Source organism: Stegodyphus dumicola, chromosome 8, assembly GCF_044657685.1.
Source record: "Stegodyphus dumicola isolate Sdum_Otavi_A_Nest chromosome 8, ASM4465768v1".
Taxonomy (NCBI): Eukaryota; Metazoa; Arthropoda; class Arachnida; order Araneae; family Eresidae; genus Stegodyphus; species Stegodyphus dumicola.
Genome location: NC_140775.1, coordinates 111,362,217 through 111,376,812, shown reverse-complemented (window position 1 = coordinate 111,376,812; position 14,596 = coordinate 111,362,217). Strand labels below are relative to the sequence as shown.

The 14,596-nt window shown below is 31.2% G+C and overlaps 1 protein-coding gene across 4 annotated transcripts in view; it reads left to right on the top strand.

Annotated features, from left to right (window-relative positions):
- LOC118185324 (uncharacterized) overlaps window positions 1–14,596 on the top strand; it is a 108,362-nt gene that overhangs the window by 55,697 nt on the left and 38,069 nt on the right. For 2 of the 4 annotated variants that reach the window (XM_035355162.2, XM_035355161.2), the window contains one exon: window positions 6,697–6,786. The exons of the other annotated variants lie outside the window; for them this stretch is intronic. The gene's annotated coding sequence lies outside the window, so the exon portion shown is untranslated. The remainder of the gene's footprint in view (window positions 1–6,696; window positions 6,787–14,596) is intronic. 4 annotated transcript variants of the gene reach the window in all.

Sequence of the window (14,596 nt, the reverse complement as noted above, 5' to 3'; positions counted from 1 at the left end):
AGGTCCACATTCGAGTCCCGGCGATGGGATTGCATATTTTTCCCATCTCCTGCATAAAACGTATTTCTACAACTAATTTTTTTTATTATGAATCTATAATCAATTTCGATGTGAAAAAAAAAAAAAAAAATGTCTGACCGTATCTGTCAGTGAAAAAAGAGATAACCGAAGAAGAAACTTTAGATACATAAAAATGACTGAGAGTGCAATATTTTTGATTAAAAACCTGCTTCGATTGGCGAACTACTTAGCATAACAATGCAAAAGGTACTTAGGATAAGAGAAAAATAGAGAGTCGTTCTTAAATATAGAGGTAAACGCTCTGTTGAGGGCAAGAATAACATTTAGGAAACTTCTTCCGTTCCGAGAACTGTTCGCTCCAGGCAACGTGGAAGTTGGTGGAAAGTCCATCTTGACGATTTTGTTTTTTTATTGCTGTCGAGCTTATGCGTGATAGGAGTACGTATAAACAGGACCGGCTAGACTTGATCCCAAAACACTTTATCGCCTTGGCGCCCACGGGAGCCAAAATGTCGACCAAAACGCGTGGTTGATCAGATTTCCGATAGATGTGTTTGTATTACCTTAAAAGAACACAGCAGTTCAAGGTTTTTAACCCTAACTAGTAAATGCACAAGAAAGCAAATACGCCTCTATTATGTTATTTACTCTCTTTTTTAAAACATTTAAAAAGTTCATTTGGTTGAGATTAAAAAAAAAATATATATATATATTGCCATTCCAGGCGTCGTATGTATTATTATTGGCATTCGAAATGTATTTAGGTGAGTATAAAATGTTTAGACCGCTGAAATTACATTATATACTGTGCAGTCATACGTTTATTATTAATGGAACTTAGTAGGTGTTGCCAGCTCCCGAAACAAAAGATCTTTGCTTTGTTCGCGATCTATCCAAAAGCCTTACTCGGAGCAGAGCCATTCTCAAAATTTAATTCCTTCAGCCCCAGTGGGGGTATATATGTCCCAGTAGATGCTTAAAGAAGCCTGGGAATTACACGCATGTGGGAGAGATTTGAAAATTATCGCGCGCTTCTTCTTATAGAGGCGTAGTGAATTTGCTTATTATAAGGCGAGCACGTGCTACCTCTTTACATTTAAACAAATAAATTGGAACTGAAAGGGTTAAAACTTTTCAATATATTTTTGAAATTAATTTTATATGTTATTAATTGGCAAACGTTAGTAATATGAAATATTAATGAATACATTTCGTCATAATTAAGGTCTTTATTTTATTTTTAAAACACTATCTAAAATAAATTTAAAATAACACATTCAACTGGTAAAACTTGCATTGTAATTACTAACAGTTGTTCTAAACTACATGCAGTACATTATCTGGTGCAAAATTGTTTAATTTTTTAATAAATATCTTCCCTCTTAACTGTTTTATGTTTTGTAAAGAGTTTCGTATTCAAATTCTCTTGTGATTCTATTTAAGACCCCAAGAATACATCTCTTTTCTCTAAGGTCGGAAAACGAAGTTTTTGCCCTATTACGCGTCATAAATCTTTATAACAGTGCATTGCTTGTCGAAATGTTATACGTTTTCTCCCCCAAAGATTGTGTGAAGCCCAAGCCGTAGTGTTCCGGTAGAAGTCTCAAACCAATTGCTTTAAATGGGAAAGCAGAGAAGATGGAATTAATGTGTGACCTTGCGAACGTTGGTTAAAAAGCGAGCCGTTTAAAAGACTTCGAGTGGAAAAAACTGCGAAACGGTGAGTGTTATTCCAGGTTTTATTTTTAATGATCGAACGGGTTGTGATTGCAAGAGGTTTTTCTCGTATGGAGCATAAATACATTAACATTTTTAAAATTTGTTACAAATAAACTACGCATCTGATACCAGGTTTTTATTTCACTAACGCTGAATATGCACATCCATGCTGATACAGCAGGCATCTGTACTCCATTGGGAAGGTTAACTTGAACGTACTGGTAAGCTGATACCGTGTTGGACATATTGAAAGCACTGGTGATTATTTCTTTATATTACTATAAAGATGATTATATTCTTTGCATACTGATATTTATTATTGAGATATTTTGTGAGAGTATCTCAATTAAAATTCATCACAAAGACAGACCATTTGCAAGAATATCTCAATCAAAATTTGCCCTTAAGGACGAAGACCATTTGCAAGAATATCTCAAAATTTGTCGCAAAGATGAATAGGACACACAGCACAAGTATATAAAGCATTGTGTTCTTCGGATTTAAACCTATGTGACTTCCTGTGAAGGAGTATAAGGATACTGTGCTTGTTCCCACCCTCCCTTTAGTGTCCAAGATGTTTGCAACTGTACCACCCATGTGAGCGATCGTAATATACTGGCCGACATGTGAGATGAAATTATTTATCGCATAGATTTTTACCATGCAAGCAAAGGTGGAGTATAAAATACACAAGAAAATCTTCCCGTTCTCATTTTTCAGTATAATAAAATTTTATATTGTTGTGTACTTTATTATAAGTTTACATAACGTTTCATGGAATTATGTATAATATTGTACAAGCCCTCTTAAAAGTTATGTACTTTTTTCGAAGTGAGCAGAATACTGGAACAAATGGATGACTTTTTAAAATTAGAGCACTGTTTATTAATTTTATGTATTTGAATGCCATTTTTAAAGATAACCTGCCAGTTTTGAAAAGGATTCCATGCATTGCTGTTGCTGTTAAATTTTATTAAATTTAATTTTGCTAATTGCAGGATTTCTCTTTAGCAGTCTAAACCTTTGCATTGTTTTCTTGCATCAAAAATAATATATGATAAGGATAAAATTTTGTTGCAGTGTTTTCTGTGCGTGTTTCTTACTTTATACTGTCGATTTTTATGCTTCAATTCAATTTTAAAAATGATTTTTCAAAACAATCCTGTTAATGCTGAAAAAGTTCCACATATTTTGTTCCCAATAAATTTACCTGAAATTATCATTAGCCCAAAGGGCTATTAATTTCGTTTTGGCATTTCGCGTTGATTCATTTCTCAAATTGTTGCCACCAAATAATACAGCCCAGTATTATATTTAAAGAAATTAAATAATGAAGAAGCTGCATAAATGTATGTATGTTTCTCACATTGTGATAAAACAACGTTACCTAGAGCCATCAAATTTTGAATAACGTAATCCTCCACCGAAAGCTCTGAAAGCTCTAATTTGGAATTTGTTTTATTGTATCGTAATATTTGTTATAATTTGTATCGGAAATTCTAAAGACATGCTCATTTTAAAATTATTTTGCGAATTGAATTGGTTTAAGTGCGAAGAACATGGTATTTAATAAATAAATGTAACCCACAAAATGTTGAAAAAACGCCCCTTTGAGCGTAATGTAAAATCTGAAAGTTTTCAGATTTTAAAACATTTTTACTATTTTATTTGTAAAAATTAACCGTTTGCTTAAAAAAGCGTTGAAAACAAAATTTAGTATTATAATTTTATTAAAATTCATTCATTTATTTGTTGTTTTATGTAAAATTATGTCTCTGTATGAACAGAAAGAATCGTTTATTTGTATTTTCGTCGGCGACGTTTTTGGCATCATAAAATAAACTCCTGGAATGTGTTTACTTAGGAACTAAATGAAATTTCATCAAATAATAAAGAATTTGAAGAACAAGATAGTAAGTTTTGATTCTAGAAGCATTGTTAACAGAATTTCTTGAAAGATTTCGCAACATTCGTTATTTTACGGTAATCATGCATGCAATTAAGTGCTTAACAGTGGCCGATGGGATAAGACGCCTGAGCATTAGTTATTTGAACCGGCTTCGAATCCCGGCTGGCTGCATTGGCGTTTTCTTGGTTTTCTCCGTTTGTAACGTGAATACGAGTCAATTTCGTTTAGAAAGTGCTGTAGGCTGATTGCTCTAATGTGTTTTGCCATAATCAAATAATCCAATCCTGCCAATTAACAACCATGCGTTTTAGCGCTTGTTGCCGCTGAGCGAAAACGTGGTTTTTATCTTCCTCACGTCCTTGAAAATAACCCATGGAGGTAAGAAAGGAAGGAGTGGCCAATCTGGCATTAGAAGTGAAGAAGCATCTCTCCGAAGCTTCGGTCACCAGATGGGGTGTTTTTTGTTTACATTCTGAAGCTCACTTGACAGCGCTCTGATAGTATTTCGACACACGACAGTTCCATATAAATCGAAAAACGGGACACTTCTCCATAAAAGAAAAATTCCTAGTGTGATGGATAACAGCAATTTGTATTTTAGTGACATTTACGCAAAAATCGCATCTTGGTTATTTTTCCATAACTAATAACAGCGATTTTGATTATGAATTAGTTTTATAAAATTCTAAGCTGTTGAACTACAAAAATATAGATTTTAGCAGAAAAGTTATGCTTAAAGAATGAAAAATACCTCACCGTACCTTTAAAATTGTATATATTTTTCGATACCCTTTGATAGAGTATTCGGTACTTTTATTTTATGTTCCAGATGCCAAAATGTTTTAAATAAAATAATTTTTTTCACATCCACATATTACTGTAACATGTACTTTTTTAAAATTAGTGTAAATTACTTTATTCGAAAAATATAGTGAATGCACAGAAATTAAAGATTCCCTATTGCCGGAACTGACAAATTGTATTTATGCATGTGCTTGCATAAAGCATGTATCTGCCTTTAACAAAATACGTAAATATTTATTAAATTATTTATAAATGTATTTGAAATGAAGGATTTATTCATTCATAAACAACTGTGAAAGTTACTGTGAAAAAATCTAATTATTAAATGTATCTAAATTTTTAATGATTATAAATATTATTTAAATATATAATAACCTTAACATTGAATTGTAAATACGTTATAAAACTAGTTAAGCAAGAATTGTTCGTACTGGAAAGCAATCTGTTAAAAGGTACTGTAAAGATATTTCTATGAGATGCGTACTTAAGAAAGTAATAAAGAGGAGTTTTGGAATATGTATTGTTGAAATTAAGGGTAAAAAAATCTGACAAGTATAATTAAAAGAATTATTCCCCTTACATTTTATAATAACTCATTTACAAATTTTAAATAATATTTAAAAAATAATCCTTATTTTATTCTCTTTCAGAAATATTCAGAGAAAGTTAAGTACTATTTAAAGTATTTCGCTATTAAATGAAAAGGTGCTCTAATTTGAAATGGACCGAATAGAACATTAATTACAAATTGACTTATATTTTTCGATTTAAAAGATGCCTCAGAAGATAAAAAAATCATGTCATATATGAGAAAGCATTTTAGGAAGAAGCTCTATAAATAGAAAAGAAATAATACATAATTTTAATAATACAATAAACTTTGATCTTAATTTTTGTAATCCTTAACCGAATCAAATCGAATTACCTTAATTTTTTTTCTAATGTAATATTATACGAAAACTTGTGAAAATATTTCAAATTAAAGCAATCTGAGCAAATTGTTCTGTGAAAAGTATAGCATGTAATTCCGTTCAGAATGAAATGCTGTTTAAAACTGTTTTCTTTTCATATACTTAGGACTTAAGTATTGTAGAAAAAGAAAATATTTACATTTATATGCATATTTAACATGTAATTACATCCGATCATGTCAACACCCATTGAATTCAATGGTAAATGACCCAATGTTTTGGTCACCAAAGAAGGGATCGCCAGTGCTTCAAAGCAGGGTATGGGGAAACCGGTTTAGGGCCACTCCATCTAACTTCCTACCTCCATGAAATAACCACTTAAGAGTGTTGTTATTCAACAAAGCATAAAACCTCTAAAGTTAACTCATTGAGACTTGCTTTACAAACCGAGCAGTTTACAAGCAGTTAATATCCTCCTTCGTAATTATATCTTTGTTTTGCGTTCTTAATAATGTATCTAATGGATATAAATTAAAATTCATTTTATGTATAAATGAAACTGAAAATTTTTGTGAATATTTTTGTAGCATTTTTGTAAATAAATAATAATAAAAAATCTGACGCCACATATCACGTACTTGATATGAAAGATGTATTTATGTATTTGTTATTTATTCTATAGCGTGCAGCACTCCGAAAGAATCCGATTGTTTTTGTCTATATTAAACAACTATAACATTCTTGTATTACTAAAAATGAACTTAAAACTTCCTGCATTGGAATCCATGAACCTACGAATAAGTTGTACTCGATTGTTTCTATGATTTACTTCGCGGAGTTTTCGTAGGAGGAAAATTTGTGTTCTTCCGGAATTTCGTAAATCGCGTGCCGCGAATAATGGATTCGTGTCAGGTTACAGTTAAAATGAGAAAGAGAGAGAGAGAGATGTAACGGCTATCGCAGATCAGCGGCATATTGTTATACCGCTAGAATAAATCTTTTCATTTATTGCCGCAAATGTTTTGCTTTATGCTTTGAATGTAAAAGCTTGAATTATGTACGTGATTACGGTTCAAGTCTACTGCCTCAAAGACCAGTAATTTGAATTGTCAAAATGCATATTCTTTTATCAGCTGTCATCAGTTCTATTATGAACCTGGATTTCGAATGATGGTGTGGAATAAGGAAGCGATCAATTTGATTATTTTATTTCCTCTTAAATTTTGCAATTACCGGTATGTCTGTAACCAGATGTTTTTATTTTGGTTGAAGTGTCATCGAATTCGGTAGGCTGTTGATTTTTTTTTTTTTTTTTTTTTTTTTTGGTTACAGCAGTAACTGCCAATAGGCAGCCCAAGGGTTACTTTTCTGCAACCTGTGGCTAGACTAGCAAATTTTATTCTTACTGACCTGGATTTCAGAGTGAGTATATATTTTTACACTTCAAATTATCTTAAAGCTATTTCCAGATCTTAAATTACAGCAGTATAATTGAATTTGATGTATCTTTCCCATTTCTTGTATTAACGGACATTCCACATAATATTGAAATTGCACTCTTCGTTGATGTTACAGCTATTGTGACACAAGGCCAAGTGCTAAAAAATATTCACATTTTCAGCATTATCCCGATTTTCTATAGAAGCATGAAGCATATATTTTATTGAGAGAATATTTAATAATTTTACCATATTTTTTCTTGTCTTTTCTATACTGTAATTTTGATGAAGCGATTAAAAAGTATTCTTTAAAGTTTAAACCTCTAAGTCTCAGCTAGGCTGTAAGATAAATAAAATCTCGTTTAGAGACATTTTATTGATGAACTCATTAGTGAAACAGCTTTATCATACCGAGTAGTAAATGATGACATAATTAAGGATTGGAGCCGAATAAGGAAATTTTCTCAATTCAAGTTATTTTATTGACTGCGTTAGTATGTGTGTGTAAGAAAAATAAAGAATATGTAAAAGACGTAATTTCCGCAACGTAAATTTCCCTCCTTAATTCTAAAAATAGTAACCCCTTTCTGCACTGCGTCATTTTGAGACTATTCTATGTCATATGATTCTTACGTAATTATGATGATTTAAATGGAACTGAAACTCAACCAGCCAATAGTAATTTTACAACAATATTAACTGTTCAATCAAAATGCTTTGAGAATCAAAACTAACTCAGTTTGACTTAGGATTTCATCTTGAACATAACGCACTTGCTTTCCACGCTTTGGTCTAGCTTAAAGTGACTACGTTTTTTATTGAGACAAAGCGGAACAAATGGAATGAAATGAGAATTGTAATTTAGTTATGAAAACAGACCAATAATTCAAAAAAATACATTTTATTGTATACATTCATATACTTGTCTATAAATATACAGAAATATATTTATTATTAACTATGGTAACTACAAAAGTATTTTTAAAAACAATAATTTGAATATTGTTTTCAATTAATTTAAAATTTTATTAAAAAATATAATTTTCTTTCACGGTCATATTTTTTATCCGAGTGATTCGGATAATTTATTAAATAATAATTAATAGATAGAATCATCGTAATAAATTTGGATCATTTACTAAAAATGTCGTGTAAGTTCTCACATGAATTGGTCAAATTATATTTTACGCTTAGTACAGATTTTAAAGCTTTAATGTTCAACTGCGTTTTTTTCAATTATTCATATTTTATTGACACTAGGAAAAACACATTCTGTTGCTGTATTTGTTCCTGAAAGGGAGAGCGCGTGTTCTGCAGTTTTCAGAATATTTTCATAAGGTATATTATTCTGTTTAAAATGAAGGAATAACTCCGTCTATTTTTGTCTGTTTCTACATTTGCAGACAATCAACATTTAATTTTTTTCATCAGTAACGTATCTTTGTACCAATGACACCTCATCAAAAAGATCATTTTCACAAATATTATTTTTCGGAAAATGGTTATATTAAAATTTTTTTTCACATATTCCCATAAAATCTCCTTTTTTAATGTCACCCAATGAAAATTTTTAATATTCTCGAACTGAGCTGTCCGTTCTTCAAGATATTCCAAGCAGTTGTTATAAAATTTCTGACTTCTTTGAGAAAATCAGGTCGTTTAATTACACTTTGTTCTTCCAACCTAGTGATGTCCTTTCGAATAACTAAATAAACGTAATCGTTATCAATTCTTTCTCGCAATTTTGTTTTCAAATTATTGATTTCATTTGACACTTCCGTAATTGAAATTTTGTCCCCTTCAGTAATTTTCCCAGAATTGTGAAATAATATAGCTTGGTTGTGGATGAACTGAAGTCAGATTTGTGATGTGTCATTTTCAAAAAGGAGCTGCAATATTCTTGGACATTTATCTTGTGATACAATGTATGATTTTTAATGGTTCGTATATTTTTTTAATATTTTCTACAGCTGGTAAAAGAGCTAGCCATCGTGTTTTGCTGCAACCAATAATTCTTTAATATTCGATTTCTGCGCTTTCACAAAAATTCTTCGAACTTTCAACACGCACAGTATATATAAAAATACGAATAAATTTTTGCAATAATATTTTCAACATCCACTGGAAGGAAGTCAGATGCTGTTTGAATAGTATTGTGTAGAATGGGCGCTGCACAACCTACTCCGATAAATTTTTGATTCAAATGTTCGTTAAGTTTTGTAAAAACGTTATTGATACTTCTTTTAGCTTTACCACCAAAATTTGCGTTAGTGTTATCCTCACAATAGGCAATAATTTTATTTTTCAAATTATTCTTTTTTAAAATAGTACTTAATGAATCAAAAATTATTTGTGAAGTTTCACCCGGCAGTAAAGCAAAATCTAATATTCCAATTTTAATTCCTGTTTCTGGATCAAAAAGGTCTAACAATTATGGGAAATAATTTTAAATCTTTGTGGTTGGAAGCATCATAATATATGGATATAAATGTGTATTTATCTAGTTATTTCTGCAATTGCGAAAACGAATATGGTGAAAAAAACATTACAAATAATTGCTTCGGTTTTTGTCTTTGCACATGAATATTTTTGTCGTACAATGGTTTGATCATTTGCGGCATACAATCAATTGATCTGAAACTTTGATTGTGGTTTATGATGTGGAAAGCAAACAGCCCTTCAGCTAATGCTAGCTGTTCCTCCGTTAACAATACATATTCCTTGGCGACACGTAACGACAATGATCGAACACCACCGAGTAAATCTAACTCGTTACATCGCCTAATTTAGTTTACTCTGCATGCATTTTTTAATGTATTTTTTATTTCTTTATATTCACTATAATAATAGGTAATATATTTTTACAGTACATTTAAAATGAGAAATGCAGATGTTTTCTAAAAAGCGGGACATTTTAAAAAATCGGCGGGACAGTCCTCCAAAAATCGGGACGTATGGTCACTTTAGCCTAGCTAGACTGTTTTCTGTCTGCTGCTGCTTTCTTTCTACAAAGTTATCAAAAATGTAAGCCTTTTGGAACAGACACATTTAATATGCCGACATGTTGAAAATAAAACTGAAGATTTAATCTGCATTCGCCTCCAATTTCCTTGCCATTATGGATCAACACTTCTACGCCATCCAAATTCCTACTCCTGAATATATTGCATATATATATTTAAAACTAGCTACGAACATCCCTGATATTATGTCATTGAAAGTTATGTGTTAATTTTAAAATTTAGAATTACCATTAAAATTAAATAATTTGTACTTCGGTAATTACTATGTATTTAAAGCAGAAAATTATGTTTTTTGTTTCTTCATATACAATAACTAAAATATTTTATGATCATGTTTTCTTTGTTTCATAAGTTAATTATTAATTTTATTCTTTTATTATATTTATATTCGAATTTTTCTTTACAATTGAATAGTTGCAAGGTTTATCCTAAATATCTAACAGTTAATTTTAGTTAAAGCTACTTTCCTGTCATTCCTAATTTCAGCTTACAATTTCCTACTAGAATGTGTTTTCAGAATCGCGTTTAATGCAAATGAGTAAGAGTAGTATTTAAGTCTTAAGTTCCACTGACTTCTTTCAGAAAAGAAGAGAGTTTCTGACTAGCGCGCGTTTGCCTTGAATCTAAGCTGTTACTACGCTCGGCCGTATAACAGGCCCTCGATAGCTTCGCTAGCTTATTCGATATTTAGGAGCCAACTGCTTAGAATTTTGATAGCTTCGGCTATATCTCTTTAGTTAAGTTTTATTTCTTATTATTTTGAATTCAAGCCCAAGTGGAGGCTTTGCTGTACGCCCTGAAAAAGGGGCCATCTGTTTAGCTATTATTTTGAGAAATAAAGGGTAATTAACCCTTCTTGAGTTTACGTCTCTGTTCCTGAACGAAAGCGTTTATTCGCTTATCTGTTCACTAGGTTGCTCCACATTTAGCTGTTAGATAAAAGGGTGAATTCCACATAGAATAACGGCCCATCTTCAAATTTTGCTTACGTATGCCAGAAGAAAAGAAAGAAAATTCAAGATAAATCAATATTTAAAGTTTAATTTGAGCAATGGATTGCATAAAATGACTATAAATATATTTCTACATTTTAAAATATAAAACAAAAAATCAATTGAAAATATTTAGATAAAAATTTAGCAAATCACTAAAAATAATTTGTCTTCCACTTCATGTCAAGTCCGTTATCTTGAGATTATTTTACCCCCCCATTAGTTTATAAATCTGCTAAAGAGGGGCAAACATATTCAAAATTAGTCAAACTTCCCTTGACTAGATTATCTATGTCACTGAGTATGTACTGCCCCTTTTAGGTAAACTAATTTTGGGTAAAATAATCTCAAGGTAAGGGACTTGACATGAAGTGGAAGCTAAATTATTTTTCTATTAATTTGTTAAAGAAAAACTTCTGTATGAATTTTTATCATGAATGTAACACACTAATAGTTCATACTTAAAATAATTAAACTTCTTTATTTAAAAAATATATATATATATATGTTGCTAAACAAAGAGGTTGAATAACATGAAACTTAAAAGGGACAGGCATTTTTGCCTACGATCAAACATTTTAAAATTTATATCTAAAAAATTTCAATTGATTTTTTTTTAAATTTTAAATTGTAGAAATATATTTCATCTTTATGCAATGCATTGCTCAAACTAAACTAAACATAATTTATCTTGAATTTCGTTTCTTTACTTTTGGGACAGCATATGTAAGCAAAATTTGAAAATCGGCCAAACAGTATAAAAGAGATTCAAAAAATTCTTATCATTTTAAAACTTTAAGTGCTTTGAACTAGTTTCCCACGTCGACCCTATCCGTTCCTTGATATGAAGGCTCAGTGCTTTGGAAAGACTCCGACACAGACATTCCTAATCTTTAAAAAAAAAAAAAAAAAAAAAAAAAAGTCATTAATGCATACATGTAATTTTTCCTCAACCCCCAAGACCACGTTTGAGCGGTTAAGCTTAATACAAGTCAAAGTGGTCACAGCAGGTCAAGGCAAGTTCACTTCCGACGACAGGAATCGCGATCATCTCCCGCAAAATATTGCTACCTCGCCTGAAGCACTTCCTTCCAGAATCCATCCAGACAGCGTCAATAAACGGTTTCTCGAACTGGTTGTCATTCGGCGGGTTTAACATAAGAAACACGACGAAGACGGATATTTTATGCAAATTACCCACGTGTCGGAAAGTTTTGAAACGGATCCATTGTTACGAAATGTTCTTTTGAAGGAGAATTTGGCACAAAAGAACAATCAGTTCTAGCATTGCAAAGGCAAAAGTGTCTAGAAGAATGTTTATCGCTGTGTCAATGGACTCACGAGTTTTTCATGGAAAAGAAAATTCTATCTTTGTAGGATCATTGGTATGATGTGCTCTTTTTTAAAGAAAACGAAGATTAAAATCCCTCATGAGACGCAACGATAAGGAAATGAGTAGTGGGTGGCAAGGCCGGTACTAGCCATTTTGCTGCCCGATGCAATCTCTAAGGGTTCTAAATTCTCAACTCGGTGTCTCTCTAAATTCTAAAAATTTTGCCACTACTAAATTCTGTTGCCTAGTGCCTCTCATAAATTCTAAAAAATTTGCCATCCGTAAATTTTGCTGCTTCATGTGTCTCTAAATCTTAAATTTTTCTCGCCGCTGAGTTCTGCCACACTGGTTGCATCTCCTCCTGCCAGCCTTGGTGGTATGTACATTTGGTACTACAGACTGGATTAAAAACGCGAGTGGCATAATTAAATGTTATGACAGTCCATGTACAAAATTTCAACGTTCTACGGCTAATCTTTTTGAATTATGCGTGATGCATATATACATACATACCTACAGATTTGTAACATACATACACACACAGAAAAAAAAAAAAAAAACTTTTGAATTTATTTTAAATCCATATTACAGTCTATCTTAGAAAAAAAAGAGTCCTTTTATTTTGTCCTTACGCATAGACGTCGCTCAAAAAATCGTGCAAATGGATCCGGGAGCGGTCAAAAAGGATATTTCCGTTGAAATACGAGACTCGAAATTTTTCGCGATTACATGCTTCCTTTACTTTATGCAAATTCAAAATTCGGATATCGAGGTGCACATGTTCGAGTGGAGCATTATATGTGTTCACAGTTTTATGACTATAGATGCCGCCGTTTTTCCACAGTGCGAGGACCATTCATACATGCATACATGTACGTAGATTCTTCATTATTTAATAATATAGAAAATATGTTTCTAAAGTCATGTGCCAGTTGTAGGATTATTTGTTTTTGCATTAATATTTCTTTTCTTATTGCAACATTTTAAGTGAATAATGTTCATTTACCCGTTGAGATAATAAAAGAAGAATTAAAAATTATTACGCTGTAGATAACTATTCAGAAATAAAAATGTAACGGGTCATAAAACCATGGAATGAAACAAATAGTTCTGTACTTCGATGCGCAATATATATTGTGTTAGATGCATCTTTTATTAACTACAGTAATGCTGCTTATATTCATAAAATTCATGAATAGGCTATATAGCATAGTAAATGCATTTTAATTTATATCAGTTACATATGTTATTAATAGTTAAAATAAAAATTTAAAGTAAAAGTGCATTTATTATTTTTATATTGTTTATGTTTTGAGTAGTTATGCGCTGATAAAAAATTAAAGATCGTATTTTTTATCCAGTTATAATTCTTTGAGAAGTGGCTATTTGCGATGCCATATGGAAGAAAAATGAAAGTACTTTTATTTTGCCCTCGCACAACAATGGTAAAACTTAAAGAAGTGCCGCGAAATGATAAACGCATGGTAGTTAAAAGTTTTCGGAAAGGCTTTGCTGGAATCTTTTCTAACGTCAATGTAAAAAATGTGACACTATCTGTGTATCAACAAATATGCCACACATGTTTACTTAGGTGTAATTTTGCTTTTTAATTAAATAATATAAATGTGTAATTTGTTTAAATTTTGATTTCGATATGCTTTTTATTAAATTATAAAATTATTGCATTCTTAAATTAAAATATAAAATTCTGATGCCATTCATACTTTTTACTGAAATCCCATTTGCCAAGTGTCCCTCTTAATCACCGTTAATCAAACAGTTTAATTAAGTCGAATTAGCATCATTTTCTTGATCCGTATTAACGGATGATGGATGCGGATAACGGATAACGGAAGATGTGATTACACATCTTCTTACTTTGCATTTAAAGAATCATGCACTTTATTATTATCATAATGTTAAATTATGATATTATCGTCCTCCTCAGTAAAGCAAAATATTATGGATTTCAACGAAACATCGTCCTCTTCAGTTAAATCAAAATGCCACGCACTTAAATTAAACCACCATCATATTGTTCGTAAAATTCTTCGTTTACTGATTTCTCTGCATTTAAAGGTGATTTTCATGCTTTATTTCCTGAACTCTGGTTCCTAGGCATGTATTACTTATTACAATGTTGCTCAGATTAAGATCTTTTTATGGAACACTTTCATCGCTGGTTCTAAAACGTATTTGAAAATAATTGCCGTGGGTCTAAATTAAATTTAAAAAAATTCGTATCATTGCGTGCAAAATTCGTAAACGAAGTGAAAAATAAATTTGCTCTCATTTTAGTGTCTGTTTTCGAAGAAATTAAATATTCCGTAGAATTTTCCATAACGTAAACACGTTTATTAAATAACATACATAATTAAAATAAAAATGGCTTACAAAAATTTAATATAACAGTATCTATCAATTTAAGAACATATTTTTAACGTA